This window comes from Sinocyclocheilus anshuiensis, unplaced genomic scaffold, assembly GCF_001515605.1.
Source record: "Sinocyclocheilus anshuiensis isolate Anshui unplaced genomic scaffold, SAMN03320099.WGS_v1.1 scaffold659, whole genome shotgun sequence".
Classification (NCBI taxonomy): Eukaryota; Metazoa; Chordata; class Actinopteri; order Cypriniformes; family Cyprinidae; genus Sinocyclocheilus; species Sinocyclocheilus anshuiensis.
In genome coordinates this window covers 1271611-1291996 of record NW_015549698.1, presented here as the reverse complement: position 1 = coordinate 1291996, position 20386 = coordinate 1271611, and the positions used below count along the sequence as shown (strand labels likewise).

Below are 20386 nucleotides of genomic sequence, written 5' to 3'. Positions count from 1 at the left end.
TCATGATATGTATTACATAAGTATGAAAACCAAAGGTTTAGGGTTAAAAATGACAAGCTGTTGTACCAGCTCAGCACTGGCAGGATCAAACGGCTTGAAACTCTCTAACCTTTAGTGGTGAAGTCCAGATGAGTACTGTTCACTAGTGTAACAGAGTAACAAGACTCCACATAACTGATGCCTGATCAGCAGGAGAGAGAGAAAGAGAGAGAGAGAGTGAGAGAGCTGCGGCTGCACAACGGCATTCAGCCAGAACACTTTTGAAGATTTACATCATAATCGGCTCATAAGCATTACTGACCAAGAGCGGGCCCGAGATTTGCTTTGGAAATGTCACAGGCGTTTTAAGAGAGATCAGTTTAAAGGGCCGGACGCTCCACTAAGAGAAAAGCACTATCAATATTCCCTCACACGAGCTGCAGATGGCCCAGCTCTAATTGAAATGGCTTCTGAAAGCCAGACCTGGCTGATACGACTGGGTCACTTTCAGATTGCAGGCTTAGCACTCGCGGGCTTGATCGCTGCCATCTTAATGCCAGGGCACGACATTAAAGGAAAGCACCGTACAAAAGCCAGACCTTGACTTCGAGGCAGAATACGGAGCGAATTCAACTCTTATTCAGTCGTGCTTTGAGTTCAATAATAGAAACCTGACCCCGCCAGTCACAGGATTTTCAATTATGCCTTTTCTGTCCTCGCGTGGGTGTTTGCCTGAAAAGCTTTTTCTCCCAGAAATGAGCAACTGTTTGTGAAAATCTGTTTTGTCTTTCGAGATTAACAAAATGAGATTTGGCGCTCAGTTGTATATAAACAGAGACGATCTCTGACGCTGTAATGACCGCAGGTGAACCAGAGCCTCGGACACAAAGACTCGTGTTTTTTACAGCTGATGTTTGAACGTGACCCTCGTGAGCGTCACAAAAACTACTGTTAGCGTCATTGAAGAGTGTAGTTTAATAGCACTGTAACAGCCCAGGAGCAGTTAACAGATGGCTGCTTTAATATCAGAGGTGTGTAACAGAGTCAGGTTACACGTGTGAAAATTAAGTGCACTTTAGCATACTTATTATGGAAATAATATACTTAAAAAATACTTACAATTTTCTGATGTTTAATTGCATGTTATTTGTAACTAAATTAAATTTTACTTGCAAATTATATTTATTGAATTTATCGAATTATGAGGGTAAAATAGGACTTCAGTACATCTTCATATGTACTTTCATAATTCTGTTGTCTATGAAAGATGGTTAAAGTGTTACTACTGAATGAACTAAACTAAAAGTCTAAACTTTGAGTCTAAACTGGTAAACTAATATATATTTTAATGTCATTTCCACTGAAACTTGTAAGTCATTTTTTGTATCAAATAACACACTACAGTTACAATGATACAAAGATGTGCTTTAGTATGTTAGTCAACACATCAAAATATGTGCAAAACAAAATATCATTAAAACATGATTTAAAATGTACTTTAAAGTACAACTTTTAAGTTGACATTAATACAAAGTGCACTGTTAAGAAGCAGTCATGAAAGTTAAGTTTAAGTACACTTAAGTGGACTTTTATTTCATTAACATTATATTATCAAGTAGTTAAAAAAACATTCAATATAATGATGCACTCTTCTTTTTTACAAGGTGTAATAATAGAGATGTTCTTTAATAGAAATGAATGACATTCATGCAGAAACTCATGGTTACACTTAAACTCATTTATTCATTTATTTGATTGAGCGTGTGAGTGAGTGACAGCTTATCTAAAACACACATCCTGTTTCCTGTTTCTCTGTGCAGGTCATATTCGAGGCAGAGGTGACAAATGGCAGAAGAGGTTTCATTGCCATTGATGACATCCAGGTGCTCAGTTACCCATGCGGTGAGTCACTGTGTGTATGTGTGTGTGTGTGTGTGTGTGTGTGTGTGTGTGTGTGTGTGTGTGTGTGTGTGTGTGTGTGTGTGAGAGAGAGTGTGTGTGTGTGTGCGTGCGTGCGTGTGTGTGTGAGTGTGCGTGCGTGCGCGAGCGTGTGTGTCTGTGTGTGTTATTGTTTGGGATGGTGTGGTCTAGTAGTTAAAAGTCTAGACTGCTAAAAAGGTTAAACCACAGACTATCATCATTGTGTCCTTGTGTAAGAGAATTAACCTCAGGTTACTCAGCAGCAGGACTGTCCCTGTTATTTAAAGCAGCTATAATTTCCTAAAACTCACACTCTTGTTCGTCTTATAGTGGACTGTCCTTATGAAACCGGGACAAAAGGATCAATATATTCATCAAGGATGCATTAAATTGATCGAAAGTTGTACAGTAAATGCATTTATAATGTTACAAAAGATTTTTATTTCAAATAAATGCTATTCTTTTGAACTTTCTATTTATCAAAGAATTCTGAAAAATAAAATGCATCACAGTTTCCATAAAAATATTGTGCAGCACAACCGTTTTCAACATTGATAATACTCAGAAATGTTTCTTGAGCAGCAAATCAGCATATTAGAATGATTTCTGAAGATCATGTGACACTGAAGACTGGAGGAATGATGCTGAAAATTCAGATTTGATCACAGAAATCAATTACAGTTTAACATAGATTGACATAGAAAACAGCTATTTTAAATTGAAAAAAAAAATGTTTGGTCACACTTTATTTTAAGGTCCAATTCTCGCTATTAAAAAAATACTTTTGCCTCAATAAACTCCTAATTTGCTGCTTATTAATAGTTAGTAAGGTAGTTGTTAAGTTTAGGCATTGGGTATGATTAGGGATGTAGAACATGCTCATGCAGAATATGTGCTTTATAAATACTAATAAACAACTCTGATAATAATAGGCATGCTAATAAGCAATTAATTAAAAGTGAGAATTAGTCGATATACTAAAGTGCTACCAAATGTTTTGCCATATGACTTTTTTTCTGTATTTTTATCAAGTAGATGTTGCCTAAAACAATAAAAAAAAAATCACACAGACCCCAAAGTTAAAAAAAGTAGTGTGTGTATAAAATAAAATTGTGGCTGGGCCAATATTACAACTGTTTTAAACCATATGCACTACAGATGCCATTTCACATTGAATCGGGCTATGAATTGAAATATATTCAGGGAATGAGCAGTATTGACTGCAGCGGTGAGTGTTTTTCTGAGCACATCAGCAGTGGAGAGCAGCGCGATCAATAAATGATCAGAGAGGGCAGTATTAGCACAAACAGTAAATACTGTAAGTGACACGGAGAGCTGCCTTCCTCTCTGCACCATGTCTGATATATCATTAGCCCTTATTACACGCCAAGTACTGCACTTAGCACGAAGCGTTTAGGGGTCGAGTGACGGCACAATCAGCAGACGCGCACGCACTTACACTTCAAATGTCAGCAATGCACATATCATTTTAAGTGATTAATATTTTGTCATCCAGTGGAGCATCTCTCCAGGTGGATTGTCAGTCTCGTCTGCTGGCTGGAATCAGAGCTGAGCCCTGATCATGTAGCAGGTATTCCCAATTAACAGCTAGTCCACGGAAGCGCAGGGATTACTGACGCTCGCAACGTGGACTCAAATAAATGAACTTTTCCACGACATTCTAATTTATTGAGATGCACCTGTATATCCCCTCCGAACGCTGCTAATAATGCTTCCGGCTGATCACGGATGACATCTCATTACGATGATGCAGGAAGAGAGGGAGATGAAGGAGCTCTGTTGTGTCGCTGTGTTGGAGAGTGTTTCCTGCAGTAAAAGAGCGTTTATTTTGAGAGCAGCCCATCAGAAACACTAGTGATGTGTTCCTGTATGATGTGAAGCACTGTGCAGACTGACACCTGCTTCTGCTGGACTTGTGAAGATCGTCTGCTCACACACACGTTAAAACACATGTTCGTTTTCCTCTGAGCCCCTCGGAGAGAGCTATATTTCATTTGTTTTTTTCGTTTACATATTTAGCAGACGTTTTTACCCAAAGCAACTTACAGAAGAGGGAAAAAGCAATTTGTCAACAGTCGCGATGCACAATGCCAGGTTTATGAGACAACAAGATTAGGAAGCAAGCTGTCTGCAGGAGAAATGCAGAGAAGGATCAGTTTCATTACAGAAGCAATGAAATACATAACATTTGTTTAGTACTTAGATCATTTATGTGTATATATGTTGAATAATCAGATTTTTCATACAATTTCTTTTTCATACATTTGTTTTTGGCACCAGAAACAGTCATACTTTAGTATTTTATGACCAATATCCACCCTTTTTATGATCCTTAGTAAATTTGGTCAACTTTTAGCAAGTGCACTAGTATATACTGTAGATACTGGCCATTCATAGGAAAGAGCCTACATAGGACCAGCGGTTTGGAGAAAGCCTTCTAGCTGCCTTCCTGTAGCTCAAACAGTTATGGGTGTGATTCGCAGCGGAAAAATAACTGATTTAGGGCCAGATTTACTAAATCCCATGAAGAGGGATAGAAAGTTCTGCAGCTGGTTTACTGACAGCGAGCAAATGAAACAACACAGAGACAGATCACTTCCATTAGTGACCGATGCAATCTACCAAGAGCAATGAGTTAAGACATGCGTTTTCTGGATGTTAAATAATGGCACTAGTGGTCGACCGATATATCGCCAAGGCCGATATATCGGCCGATATTTGGCATTTTTTAAATATCGGCATCGGGCGATAAGTTTTCCTGTTTAGCCGATGCGTTCGAGGCGGGACTTTTATTTTGAAGGTGCTGACAGCGGCTCACATACTCCCTCTTGTTCGCCGTTGTCGTTAACAGTTCTGTCTAATACAGATAGAAGTCTGTCTAATAATCAGATAGAACGGTTAAACAAAGGAATTAAAATGTATACAAAAAGTATTATAACGATTGCTTTTATATTATTAGTAATAGAAAGACAAACATTATAATACTTTCTTGTTTGCCGCCAGCATTCAGCAAATACGCATTTATATCATTTAGAGAAATCTTTGAATAACTAATGAACATTTAATTTCACAAAGCTTGCAAACTTAGTCGGATCCAGTTGTGAGATCTTGTGAAGTGTGCATGTGACCTGCATGATCGCGTGTTCTCTGCGTGACGAGTGCCCTGTTGGTTACAGTGTTTACTTTCTTTTTGTTTATATATTTTAAAATATTTCTTTATTTGTGAAATATACTGTAATAGAATTATAGAATCAGGAAGTTGTCATCTAAAGTATAAGTATGTTTATTTTACACATTTATTTTTAATATAATTCATTTTCAAATTATTTCAAGTTTCTCAAACATTAATTATAATAATAAATATAATTATAAATTATAATTAAAATAAAAAATATACTTGCATATATCGGCTTTATATCGACCACCCTGCTCCTGCTCTCCAAAATATCGGCATCGGCTGTCAAAAAAAAAACAATATCGGTCGACCACTAAATGGCACAAACCTTAGTAAATCACCTTGTATGATCCTTCCCTAAATTTTGCATCTGAACGGGAAACTCCTACAAATGCATGTGCAATAAGGTCAGATGCAAGAATAACTGTCCATGACTTTTTATCGCTAATGTTTCACCGCGTGTCTTTAGTAAATCCTGACAGTAGTTGGCACTGGTGTGAGCTGTTAGTAAATCTGTCCCTAAATGTGTGTCATGAATGCAATGTAAGTCACTTTGGATCATGTAAATGGAAAATTGATGGATGGACTAGCATATAGATCAGTCCAAAGCTACAGATATGAACTAAAACACCTTTTTTTTTACGTTTTGCATTTCACATTTTGGTTTCATGGGGTTTCTGACCAGGCTGCTTTTGTCTCTCTATCTTTAAGAGTATGTATGTAAATTATTTTGTTGTGTTTGGACAACTTGGACAAAGCTTGTAGAGCTCAAACTGAAATGTAAATGTCGATGGCTGTATGTTATTATTCTGGGTGGACTGGAGAGGATGTGTCCGCACATAGTGCTTTTGCATCTCATTGTTCCTCTCTGTATGTTTCTAACCACGGATCTGCCAAATGAACACTCAGTCTAATTAAACTTGAGAGAGAGAGCCAATGAAACACTGACAGAGAGGAACAATCTACATGCAGTTTTACTTTCAGAGCCAGATGGGGGGGGAGATATTGCGATTGGTTTGGTTTATGGATCACAACTCTTTATTAGAGAATTATCTGCAATCAGATAATAAAAATAGCTGATGCCGCTGAACTTGTAGGTGCTCACTGTTTCAGTCTGTTCCCTTCCCGTGACAAACTTTGTACTACTGCAGATAATGTGAATAGCCACTCAACTTTTAGTTTTCTGTCCTGAGTGTCTTACACATGATTTCTGCCATTGATCAAGGGTGCAATGGTGATAATTCAGAGGTCGTCCGGGATAATCTTCAACCACGCTGCCATAGCACTCAAAAATAAACCATCAATTTTACCAGTAGCACTTTTGTTTAGACACCAATTCTCACTATTAACTAGTTGCTTATTAGAATGCGTATTACTAGCCTATGGGCTGTTTATTAGTACTTCTAAAGCATGAGCATATTTTAGATCCCTTAATCCACCCCATACCTAAACTTAACATCTATCTAACTATTAATAAGCAGCAAATTAGGAGTTTATTGAGGCAAAAGTCTTAGTTAATAGTGTGAACTTGTCCCCAAACTAAAGTGTGACTGTCTGCTCAACGTTGTGTTTCGGTGTGTTTACTATATAATTGAGTGAAATCTTGATTTATTCTTCCTGCATTAATGCGCCTGTTCTGGGAGTTCAGCTCTGGTTAACCCTGGAAGCTTTAGTGTAATGATATATCAGAGCTATGATGTCATGTGTTGTTGTCTTTTCCTTCGAATGCAGATAAATCGCCTCACTTCCTGCGTTTGGGGAATGTGGAGGTGAATGCCGGACAGAACGCCACGTTCCAATGCATCGCCACTATCCGTGATGCTGTCAACAACAAACTCTGGCTGCAGGTGGGACAGTCTGACACACACACATACACACACACACACACACACACACACACTTGTACACGCACACACTCGGACACGCACACAAACACACACACACACACACTCGCACACGCTCACACACACGCACACTTACGCACACACACACGCACACTCGCACACGCTCACACACACGCACACTTACGCACACACACACGCACACTCGCACACGCTCACACACACGCACACTTACGCACACACACACGCACACTCGCACACGCTCACACACACGCACACTTACGCACACACACACGCACACTCGCACACGCTCACACACACGCACACTTACGCACACACACACGCACACTCGCACACGCTCACACACACGCACACACACACACAGACACACACACTCGCACACACACACTCGCACACGCTCACTCGCACACGCACACTCACACACGCATACTTACACACACAGACACACACACACCCCTGTACTAAACCAGCACACGTCCAGCTTCTGCTGCATTTACTCTTACTGTAAAATATGATATTATTGCCTGTAAAATTCACACTGCAGTACATTTTTTAATCTTTCACATCAACACGAAATTATATAGGGACTGTTTTGTCTTCCCTTTTAGAAGTAGGTATGTCTGCTTGTTTTGTTATAATAACTACCCTTGTAAAAAAAATTAAAAAAAAAAGTACAGTTTAACATACTTTAAAATCATACTCATTTTGGAAATAATATACTTTAAAAGAATATACTTAAAGGGATAGTTCACCCAAAAATGAAAATTCTGTCATCATTTGCTGTTGTTTCCAAACCTTTATGAGTTTCTTTCTTCTGTTGAAAACAAATGGAGATATAATGAAGAATGTTGGTAACCAAACATTTGGTTTCTGGTCACCATTTACTTCCATAGTATTTTTTTTTTTTTTTTTTTCCACACAATGGCAGTCAATGGGAATCATAAACTTTTTGGTTACCTGCATTCTTCAAAATATCTTCTTATTTCCCTTTAATTGCAAACTGAATTCAATGTATATAAATATACATTTTATAAAAAATACTTAGATTTATATTAAATCCAATTAGTGGAACTTTAGAGTGTTTTTGACCCACTTAAGTAGCACTTCAGTACATTTTTATATGTAATTTCATAATTATTTCTGTCATCTTTGAAATATTGTTAAAGTGAACTGCTAAATGTACTGACAAAAGTTTGTGATAAACAAAAAAATACTAATGTAATTTCTATGGAAACTTGTATGTCATTTATTTCAGTGTTTGTAATTACACATTTGTTGAAGTTGCAATTAAGTACATTTAAAATGTCAAAGTCAAAGTCAAAGTCTGCTTTATTGTCTAATTCTATATTAACGTAAAATGTAATTTAACAGCAGTTAAAATTTAATCAAGTACTTTACATGTGCTTTAGTATGTTGTGAGCATATTATTAAAACATGATTTAAAATGTACTTTAGTGTAAAAGCGTTCAATTTAACACAATGTGCACTTTTTTAAAAAGTGTACTTAAAGAGTTAGTTCACTCAAAAATGAAAATTAGCTTGTGTTTTACTCACTCTCGAAGCATCCTAGGTGTATATGACTTTCTTCTTTCAGACGAATCCAGTCAGAGTTATATTAAAAATTGTCCTGGCTATTCCAAGCTCTATCATTGCAGTCAGCGGGTGTTGCAGTTGAACAGTCCACAAGTCGTCAAATAAAGCTCACGCATTCATAATAAAACGTGCCGCAGACGGCTCTGGGGGGTGAATAAAGGCCTCCTGTTGCGAATCCATGTGTTTTTTAAAGAAACATATCCATATTTCAAACGTAATAAACACTTTTCTCTCACTTCCGCTGACTGTCATACACTGAAGCAATTCCGGTGGATGACACAGCACGTATGCGCAGCGCGAGCGCATCTGAGGTATGCTAGTCTCGCGAGTAGGGCTGGGTATCGAGTTCGATACTTTTTAGGCACCGATCGAATTGCCTCGATACCATCGAGTATCGAAAAATGTCTCGTCATTCGGTACCACATTTCGATACCTAAGGGGTTAATCTCATCAGCGTCAGTGAGCCAATAAGCCTGCAACACACGACAAATCGATCAGTGTTTGACATCCGCGAGAGTGATTCGAAAGTGCACGGAGCAGTCTGCTCTCTTAGCTCTCGTGGTACTGTAATCCACCGATCGGTCTGCACAGTTGGTCCGCGTCAAGTCGAACACTGTTGGTTACATTTTGTTCCTTTGTGCAGTGGCTCAGAGATGAGTCTTTGAGTGTGTATAAACATCAACAAGCGGAAAAATAAAACTAAAGTTGTTTTTTTTTTTTAGATAATGTAATCTTGTTAAAATTGATTTCATAAAACTGGTATCGAAAAAAAGTATCATTCAGGAACTGGTACCAAAGTCAAGGTATCGGTATCGGTATCAATATCGAACATTTTTGAACGATACCCAGCCCTACTCGCAAGTTTGTTTATAGGAGAAAAGGAAGCAAAGTTTCCTCACTTTAGCAAAGTAAAACCAGTCTCCTCTTGGTTTATATCGAAATCCTCCGACATTTTTCTTTGCAAATCCTCGGTTTGTGCTTCTAATTCGTGACTGGCGTTTTGTTTTGTTGTCTCTCCGCATTCGTCACTAATCACGCAACGCCGCGCGTCTTACGTCATCCGCCAGAACTGCTTCAGTGTATGACAGTCAGCGGAAGTGAGAGAAAAGTGTTTATTACGTTTGAAATATGGATATTTTTCTTACAAAAACACATGGATTCGCTACAAGTGGCCTTTATTCATCCCCCGGAGCCGTGTGAAGCACGTTTTATTATGAATGCGCGCGCTTTATTTCACAACTTGTGGACTGTTCAACTGCAACACCCGCTGACTGCAATGATAGAGCTTGGAATAGCCAGGACAATTTTTTATATAACTCCGACTGGATTCGTCTGAAAGAAGGAAGTCATATACACCTAGGATGCCTCGAGGGTGAGTAAAACACAGTCTAATTTTCATTTTTGGGTGAACTAACCCTTTAAGTGTTAATAAATACAGTGAAAGTGTAGTAACTGTGAAAGTAATTTAAGAGGCCTTTTATTTCATTATTATCTGCAAGTCCAGTTTAAAAATGTTTGAAATATACTTGAAGTACCCTACAAGTGCACAATTAATACACTTCTTTTTCACAAGGGTTTGATTTAGTATTGTTTCCCCCTGCTGTCTGTGACCCATCAAAATGAAAGCTGTGACTGGTTTTTGGGTTGTGACCCGTCAGTTGAGGACCATTGAGCTAAAGCTCAGATAGTGTTTTTAACACGAGCCGCGCTTTACATCAGACCAAAACTCTCAGCGAGACGAGCTTCACCCTAATTGGCAGGGAATGTCAAGTTCAGGACGTGCGGGAGCAAACAATCCCGCTGTTTTTAAGTTTGATTTCACAATAGTCAAAGAATTGCATCAGTTTTGGAAACTATATCCCATATTCATGGTCAACGGGTATATATAACCCAAATTACTAATCAAGCAGCTGGAGAGAGACACTCGCTTCTCTGTCACCGAGATAGCATTTCCTCTGACGCCCCTCAAACTTACTCACTTTATTCATCCCGCAGGAAAATCCTGCTCTCTTAATGATATCGCCCGTCAGCGGGGTTTTGTGTCCATATGTTGCGCTCGCGCAGAGGTGAAGCCCTGCCGCGGACCTTTGCTTTTAATTAACTAACGAGAGGCCTTCACTTTCTGAGTAGACAAAGTGAGCTGGAGATGCAGTGGAAGACTGAACGAGAAGTGGTAAAATGTGTAGGAGAAGTGACCTTTTCTGCTCTGATCCACGAGGAGGTGAAAAAATGAAGAAAGCAAGCGCGTGCTGGTGTCTTCTGACTAGTAGGAGACGGCAGTGTTAAAGAGGCTAATGAATGATGATGGCCTGTGACACTGACCGCCGTCCGTCACAGCTTCACTCAGGCATATTACTGGAGCTTCACCGCTCAGGAGCATCTGATCAACCCTAAAGCCCCGTTCACACCAAGAATGATAACTATAAAGATAACGATATTAGTGTCCGCACCAGCGAACAATATCGTCTGTTTATTCTAAGCGCACGCTCGTCAGCCGCTTTAAATTCTCGAGCTCGTTATAGCAGGATAGATTCTGATTGGGTGTCAATGTTTGTATCGTTCATCAGCTGGAACAAAAATTTGATTCCAACGATATCGTTTCTCTGTGCCTTTATCGTTATAGCTGTGGTGTGGACTCTGCTATTCTTTAAAGAAATCAGTGGTTAAGTTGTATTTACAACACTGTTCCAGAACAGTTCAACCCAAATATTCAGATGCGTGCAGCGCATTTTATGGAGGACTGTTTCCTGATCCTGGTAGAGTAGACTACAATGCCGGCTGTAAGTACGTTTTCATGTTTAAAGGATTTGTTACACAAAATAATGTTCTTTTTAGCAGCATCATATGACCCCTTTAATATTGAGAAGAACGATTTTTAGAACTATATCTTTATCATCTACTCATGTCACAAGCATGTGGCCTTTTGAAATGAAGACCCTTATCTGAGTTTGAATTATTTAATAAATTCATGTTCAGTTTCCAGATGAAATGCATGTGGAACAGCATTTACTGTGTACCACCACAACTAAGAAAGCAGTAGTGCTGTTTCATATGACCTGGACGCAAAAACCAGTCATAAGGGTCAATTTTTTTAAATTGAGATTTATACATCATCAAGATGAATTAATAAGCTTTCCATTGATGTATGGTTTGTTAGGATAGGACGATATTTGGCAGAGATACAACTATTTGAAAATCTGGAATGTTGTCCAAATGAAGTTCTTAGCAATGCATATTACTAATCAAAAATTACGTTTTGATATATTTACGGTAGTAAATTTACAAAATATCTTCATGGAACATTATCTTTACTTAATATCCTAATGATTTTTGGCATAAAAGAAAAATCGATAATTTTGACCCCTACAATGTTTTTTTGGCTATTGCTACAAATATACCCCAGCGACTTAAGACTGCTTTTGTGCTCCAGGGTCACATATCACTGTTCTTCAGCTATGGCTAATAATGGCTACATATCCTGAGGAAACACCACAGACTTAATTTAAGCATAATGCTCATTCAAAAGCAGCTCAATCACAGGTCATTTCCATTGATTTAATTTTATTTTTGTACTGTCAATTGTTTTGTCATCCATTATTTGCCTCCTATACCTGAACAACACTGATCTGTAAAGTAACTACCAGAAAGTGTCTAATCGGCAGATTTAATTTCCTCTGAAAATGACAAAACCCTTCAAGCATGAAACATGGTACACGACTGGATTCAATCAGTTAGACCTGCAGATATTTACTTTTTCGTCTCTGGTGTTGTCACATACAGCGGCGTAACGGAGAGGACATTCCAGTGGCGGAGAAGAAAAACATCAACCACAGGAAGTTTGCAGCCTCTTTCCGACTGAGAGAAGTGACCAGTCAGGACCAAGATCTGTACCGCTGCGTCACCCAATCAGAGAGAGGATCCGGAGTCTCCAACTTTGCTGGACTCATCGTCAGAGGTAAGGACTTGTTTTGTTGTTTATGCTGTTATTGTACTTTTATGTATATTGAAATGCATAGCTCAGACTCTAAGTTCTGAATGGTGGAGCCATTATATGCCAAACATCTTTCCCAGTTTATAAATCTGGTGTCTACAAAAGAGAAGCATTTGAAAAGAAAAGTGTCCCAGCGGTTTTCTGAGAAAATAAATAAATAAATAGTACTGTTGTTATTTAAAATAATAATAATAATAATAATAATAATTTAGAGTTATAATACTTTAGAGTTCAGTAGTATTATAGTGATATTTCTTTCATTTTTTTAAATTTGATTAATAATCATACATTTTTTTTTTTAATGTTTTCCCAATATGTTCTGCCTGTGTTGTGTTGTGTTTTTTTTTTTTTTTTTTAATAATGCACATACAATTTCATGGCCAGTTAAAAAATATTTATGGTCAGTAAATCACCGTCCATTGACAGGTTTGGCAAGCTGTTAGTTTTCCCACCTCTTGTTATATTGTTATCAGATTATTTGTGCCAGGTAATTAAGCAGTTTCTGAATGTGTTATCAAAGGCTACAGAAGTGTTTATTATAAAGTGACGTGACATGTGGCCAAGTATGGTGACTCATACTCGGAATTAGTGCTCTGCATTTATCCCATCCAAAGTGCACACACACAGCAGTGAACACACACACACCGTGAACACACACCCGGAGCAGTGGGCAGCCATTTATGCTGCGGCGCCCGGGGAGCAGTTGGGGGTTCAGTGCCTTGCTCAAGGGTACCTCAGTCATGGTATTGAAGGTGGAAGAGAGTGCTGTACATTCACTCCCCCCACCTACAATCCCTGCCGGACCTGAGACTCGAACCCGCAACCTTTGGGTTACGAGTCCGACTCTCTAACCATTAGGCCACGACTTCCTATATATTATATATATATATAAAATGTATGAAGGCTGTGTTTGTATAGACCTGTTTAAGGACTCATCACCCAAACTCTGTGATCTTCTCAAGTCAACGAGACGCAGCCACGGCTACAGCGACCATCTGCTTATTTAGCCTAAATGCCGCTAAATATTACAAATGCATTGATATTGGAATTAGCACTGGGTGTGTAGTGCCATATTAATATGCACAACCCGTTTATACAAACAAATCTCGTTGGGTGTTTTTGGGTGACTTCGGTGCCGTTTCGGGCCCGGAGAGTGAAGCGTGAAGTTTGCTGTGCACAGATGCGACTCTGAGAGGAGTGCAATAGTTAGCGGCGACTGCAGGGCAGAAGGGCCAGCTGAGTATCGGCCACACTGACAGCTCAGATATCTCCACCACACTTCCCCAGCTGACAGCCTGCTACAAGGATACCAAAGATGGTAATTTCAGTGGAAATTTTTGGGCCATGGATTTGTGCGTGCGCTAATGGGAGCCGGCACGGAGTTGCCTATTGTCGCGCGTGACCCCGGGCGAGTGCTTTATTAGCTCCCGCTCTCCCTAATGCGGGGCGACAGCGGGCCCTCCCGGCTGTTTGGGGCCGCTTTGTAACAAATGAAAATTTCAGTGGCGGATCCTTACGCTGGAGAAGTATCGATCTGCGTGTCCCCCAGCTGCAGGAAGAAAGATGGAAGAGGAAAAAAACACAACAGAACACAGTTGTGGCCTCAGCATGCGGGCAGCTCGGCGCGTTTAGCCCAGGGTTTCCAGTAATGACATTAGCCCTCTCTCGCTTGTAGAGAATAAACCGAATTGACGAGACGTGTGCTGTGAAACCAATTCGAACACAAACATTCAATAAACACCGCTCTGTTTTTATCAGACATCTAAAGCGACGTCTCCTCACGCAGCTGTAGACAGACAAATACTTCAAATAAAGCCTCCGCTTGGAACTGAAATGTTGTGATTTTGCAGCTTGAGAACAGGTCCACTAAGGACTGTGATATTACAATTTAAAACAGCTGTTTTCTCTGTGAATATCTGTCAAATTGTAATTGATTTCTGTGAAGCACTGAATTTTCAGCATCATTACTGCAGTCTTCAGTGTCACATGATCTTCAGAAATCATTCTAATATGCTGATTTGCTGCTCAAGAAACATTTCTGATTATTATCAATGTTGAAAACAGTTGTGCTGCTTCATATTTATGCAGAAGCCATGATATGCTCCCATTCAAATGTTTGTGTGTTTATTAGAAATTAATACTTTTTTATTCAGCATACAGTACATGCATTAAATTGATTAAAAGAGACAGTAAAATCATTTATAATTTTACAATGTTTCTATTCATCAAATAATCCTGACAATGTTTCCACAAAATATTAAGCAGCAAAATAGTTATTTCAAAATTTAATATTTCACAATATTACTACTTTTACTATTTTTATAAATAAATAAATGCAGCCTTGGTGAGCAGATGAAACATCTAAAACATAACAGGGTAGATTTACTAACAGCTTGTGCCAGCGCAAACCGTCTTTTGGCGTTAAAATAGTACTGTCAGGATTAACTAAAGACGCGCAGTGAAGAATTAGCGCTAAAAAATTAGCGCTGGCGTGGACGCAGTTATTTTTGCACCTGACCTTATTGAATATGCATTTGTAGGAATTTCCCTTTGAGCATGTAACTTCTCTTTACAAGAACCAACACACCAACAAACAACACAGTATGAACAAAACTTTATAATTATTTCCATTAGCAACGTGAGACATTTTATGTCAAATGAAATGTCATATCGCAGTTCAAAACACTGCAATACATAACAAAGCAATCACTAGAGCCTGCCCGATATATCGTTTTGCCGATATTATCAGCCGATATGAGCCTGTCGCAGATATATCGGTATCGGCGAATATGCCGCGGATATGAACATTTTTTTAACAGAACATATAACGCAGATGAAATGCTTCTACATGGTGCAATTACTTAGTTTGTCCAGCAGAGCGCGCTCCATTGTTTGCTACTGGTGACCCAGGTCAGTGTAGTGTAGAGATAAGCGGATGAGCTGAAACTTCACCCGAGTCCGCTGCTTCAAATTATCCGCCCGCAGCTATATTTGATCGTCACATTACAATGATTCTAATTCTTAGGTTTGCATGATGATATGATGAATGGATGGTTCATTTTTAACTGCAGATTCAGTGACGTTAGAGCTGATCTGTGCATCACTGCATGCAGCAGATTCAGTGACGTTAGAGACTAGAGCTAATCTGCACATCACGGCACGCATCTGCGGCGCATTACGGCTCCACGGCCACCGGAGCTGATCGCGGCCACTCAGTCAATGCTGGTGTTTATACTGCCCGCGCTGCGGCCCAAAACTAATGCTTGTCACATCGGTCACATCACATTTCCTAACTGGGTGTCTACACTGGACGCGCGCGGCATGGCAAAATACAATAGAACCACTGATCTATATATAATGAGTGAATAGAACCCATTATAATCAGTGATGTTGTCAACACTGGATGCGACGCGACACGACAAATCCCGACAGTAAACTGATGTCTCGTTCTATGTATGACGTACTGACACAAAGTTCAAATGATTTTCAAAGGTCACTTAGTTGCATCCTGTTGCAGCCCAGACACGATGTGTCAGCATAGTTTGTCAGGACAGTCAGTAAAGTAGCAGATTGAAAAGTTAGTATCTTTCTGCAGTCCAATAATAGGATGGCAGTGCTGTGGTGGCTTGAGTCTGTTGAATGGTGATTTAACGCTATATTGTCACCTAGTTGGAGAGACTCCATACTAAAGTAAATAAACAACAATGTCCCAGTCTTTCTCTCACAATGAGCTTATCATATTCGTTTGCTACATTAGTAGGGTCCTGTGATTTCCACAATGCAGAAAACGCGGACGGAAGCACGGAATCCAGTCATAAAAACGGAATTTACTGTATAATGCGGAATTTCACTGAATTTGTCTTCTTTTTGATGAATAAATTAAAAACAGGTCAGTACACTTATATCAAATCGCGATATAGACTAGTGTCTGTGAATATTAAACTGCAAAAGACTATTTAAATAAGAATCCTCATGTTTATTTGATTACCAGTAAATACACAACACAGAATTTGTGAAAAAAATATTATTCATTATTATTATTTATTAATTTTTGATGTTTACATTTAGCAAAGCTGTGCTTCCTGCATAAACCTGCCCCTGTTGGTTTGGCAGTAGCTTGCTTGCCCTACACAGTTACCTTGTTTATTTTCTTAATTCAAGTTATATATTTTTTGTTCTATTTGTGTTTTTTGTGAAGTGAAGTTTACTGTTAAGTGCACTGATGTCAGACTCATTTTGAATAAATTGTTGTTAAATTGTTAAATGCCCTGCCTCCATTACATAGTTGTCACATCATTGTAAGTGTTTTACTGTACTATAATATAGCCTACACATAAAGAATATCGGCCAATATATCGATATCAGTCTTTTTACGTCCTAATATCGGTACCGGCATCGGCCCCCAAAAAAAACATATCGGTCAGGCTCTAGTAATCACAATATAATTTTTTGACCAAATTGTGCAGCCTATATATATAAACAATCAAACAATCAAGCATAAAAAAATATATAAAGAAAATAAAACACTAAAAACTGTATTTAATATTTTATCTATTTACTTGCATGTCATGTGACCATGAATCAACATCACAAAATTCTGAACAAATATTAACTTCAAGTAAATATTTTACTTCTGGCAAGGAGTTTGGCTGGCAAAAATGTTTGGGAATCCCTGTAAATGACTGATTTGAAGAACATCAAAAACAACATTTTTAATCCTCAAAGAACCATGTAGCCAAATCAAGAAACCTATACAGCCAGAGGTTGAGGAGTCACCCATCAGCAGACCCACACGGGTCAAACCCACAGAAACCTCCACAGATTTCTCTCAGATGCAGGTGTGTTTATGTCAGAGAGAGACGTGAGAACGATATGGAGCTATTTGTGATTTTCCAATGACTAGATAACAGGCTGTCACCCTCCTGTGCGTGCGCGGCTCCCTGTCGTAAACACGCCGGCTGATTGCTGGTAAATACGCCTAGAGAGACAGCCAGAGATCAGGAGTTGAAACGAGGCAGATTTTAAAGACTCCAGCGCTGCCTCCACGGCGCGAGCTCAAAGACAGATCGTTAAAGTTTGATGAAGCGCGATCAGCTGATGCTTCCTGATGATGAGCGCACACAACAAACGCAAACAAACCAAAAGAGCCCAAATGTCAACAACTCTGAAATCTGAGAGAATGGAGAACAGAACAGGGCTGCTTTTCATTAATGTCACACGCATCGGCTTCCTGTCGGGGATACGCATCAATGATTCATTCAGTTTCACCAAATATACCCTTCATGCTCTCACTTGCATTCTGGATCTAAAGTAAACATTTAACCAAACCTGCCAAAGGCGGCTGTAAATATTCATCAATTCTCACAAAGTTGAATTTGGCCACAATTATTCAGCGCTTCAGTATCACTCAGCAAGATTTTTTTTTTTTTTTTGGCAAAATTATCTTCTGCTGACCAAGGCTGTATTTATTTAATCAAAAATACAGTAAAAGCAGTAATATTGTGAAATATTATTATAATTTAAAATAACTATTTTCTATGTGAATATACTGTAAAATGTAATTTATTCCTGTGACCAAATCTGAATTTTCAGCATCATTCCTCCAGTCTTCAGTGTCACATGATCTTCAGAAATCATAATAATATGCTGATTTGCTGCTCAAGAAACATTTCTGATTATTATCAATGTTGAAAACAGTTGTGCTGCCCAATATTTTTGTGAAAACCGTGATGAATAGAAAGTTCACAAGAACAGCATTTATTTAAAATCTTTTGTAACATTATAAATGTCTTTACTGTGAGTTTCGCTTAATTAAATGAGTTCTTGCAGAATAAAAGCATAAATATTTTCAAATAAATAAATACCCTAGTAAAAAAGTAATGTATTTAAAATGCATTTATTTCATACTAAATATAGTTCAAATCTATTAACATATTTACTGACATATCGCTTGAGACTTACTGATATAAATATTATAATAAAACTTTATTTATTGCACAGTGCATATTTCTTAATGTCAAGCCGAAAATGTGTTTTAATGTCACTATTGATGAAGATTGTATGATCTTTGAATAATATCTGTCTTTAAATGCAAGATATTTAAAGTGCACCTGAAGTATACTTGCAATAGTTCCACTTTAGCAGAATCAACCATACTTCGGTATATCTTTAGATGGACTTCAGCACTACTTCCCCAGAATTAAAGTGCATTAAACATAAAATTAGTTGTTCCAGTTTAGCAGACTTTACAGCTTTTTTCAAAATGCTTACACACCATTTTTGAAACTATCACTCCGTTTCTCAAAACTCTACACACAGAACCACAAAACACACACACAACATACAAAACGTCACACACATCTTGCAAAAGCAAACACTTCTTTGAAAACTGTTTTAACTCTTCTAAAAATGGTATTTTTGCATAGTAACTCTACACACAAACAAAATAATTAGCCACATAACGAGTTTAAAGCATGTAATGCTTATAATTTTGCAGACTTGGTCTAAAGATTAGGTATATGACAGAATGGTTCCACTAAGTGGGCCTCAATTATCACTTTTAGTGTCTAAGCAATTTTAAAAAACTGTGAGTATACCAGTTTAGTATAGTAAAAGTACAATTGTAGGGTAAATGTACAATTGTAATATGTAAATGTGTTTGTAGTATACTTAGCATGAAATAAATGTATTACAAATACATTTAAGTATATTTATTTTCCACTAGGGTAAATCAATCAATCTTACGGGCCCCAAACTTAAAGTTTTTTTTTTTTTTTTTCTGGTGTCAGATGTCACTTATATTGTGAGTTAGACTTTGTTTTTTTTTTTTTTTTTTCTGGTGTCAGATGTCACTTATATTGTGAGTTAGACTTTGATTAGGGGTCAGACGTTGCTTGCACTGAGTCAGACCAGCATTTGAGGCTTGATGAGTGTTAGTTTTGGAGGCTGAATGCACACCTAAAAGCCGAGTGTGTGAGAGGTGACGGCACATGAAGAGGTGGTTACACATCTGTCAGCGCTGAGAGAGAGAGAGACAGACTGATGTGCAATAGACAGGGATCAGTCTGTCTAACGCTGTCCGTCAGGTGTTAGATTGCCGTGTCCCTGATCCATATTCCGCTCCGCTGCTGTCATCTCTCTCCCTTCACAAGCCCCATCAAAACTTCACAATAAAAAAGCTGTGACGCTTCCCACAGGAAATATTTCCTCCCTTACATATTCTCTTTCCCTTTATCTCTCTCTCACTCTTCCTTTACCTCTTCTTTTTTAACCCGGTCTTGCTTTGATCAAACACGTCCCTGCCAGGTCCTGCGTGTATGAAATAAATGACAAAGAAAAAGATTATTTCTCTAACTATAAGACGTTGAGTCGAGGGCAAGTGCATTTTCCAATTGCATGATGACAGTGTTCAGCTGTGTGTGTGTGTGTGCGTGTGTGCATGTGCGCGTGTGTGTGTGCGTGTGCGCGCGTGTGAGTGTACGCGCGTGTGAGTGTGTGCGCGTGTGAGTGTGTGTGTGTGTGTGTGTGTGTGTGTGTGTCTGTGCGTGTATGTGTTCTTGTTTATGGTACATTGTGGGGACCAAATGTCCCCAAAACAATAGTAAAACCTGAAATTTTTTGACAGGCCAGTCCCCACGAGGGAAAAAAAAAAAAAAGATTAAAAATAGTAAATGATGTTTATCTGAAAGTGAAACCATGCAAGCAGGTTTTCTGTAAGGGGTAGGTTTAGGGTTAGGGGATAGAAAATGGCATAGTCTATGGAAAGTCCCCACAATTCACAGAAACAAACTGTGTGTGTGTGTGTGTGTGTGTGTGTGTGTGTGTGTGTGTGTGTGTGTGTGTGTG

At 38.6% G+C, this 20386-nt stretch overlaps 1 pseudogene; it reads left to right on the top strand.

The window, feature by feature from the left end:
- The window catches only part of LOC107660535 (receptor-type tyrosine-protein phosphatase kappa-like), a 181563-nt pseudogene that overhangs the window by 83252 nt on the left and 77925 nt on the right, over positions 1–20386 (top strand).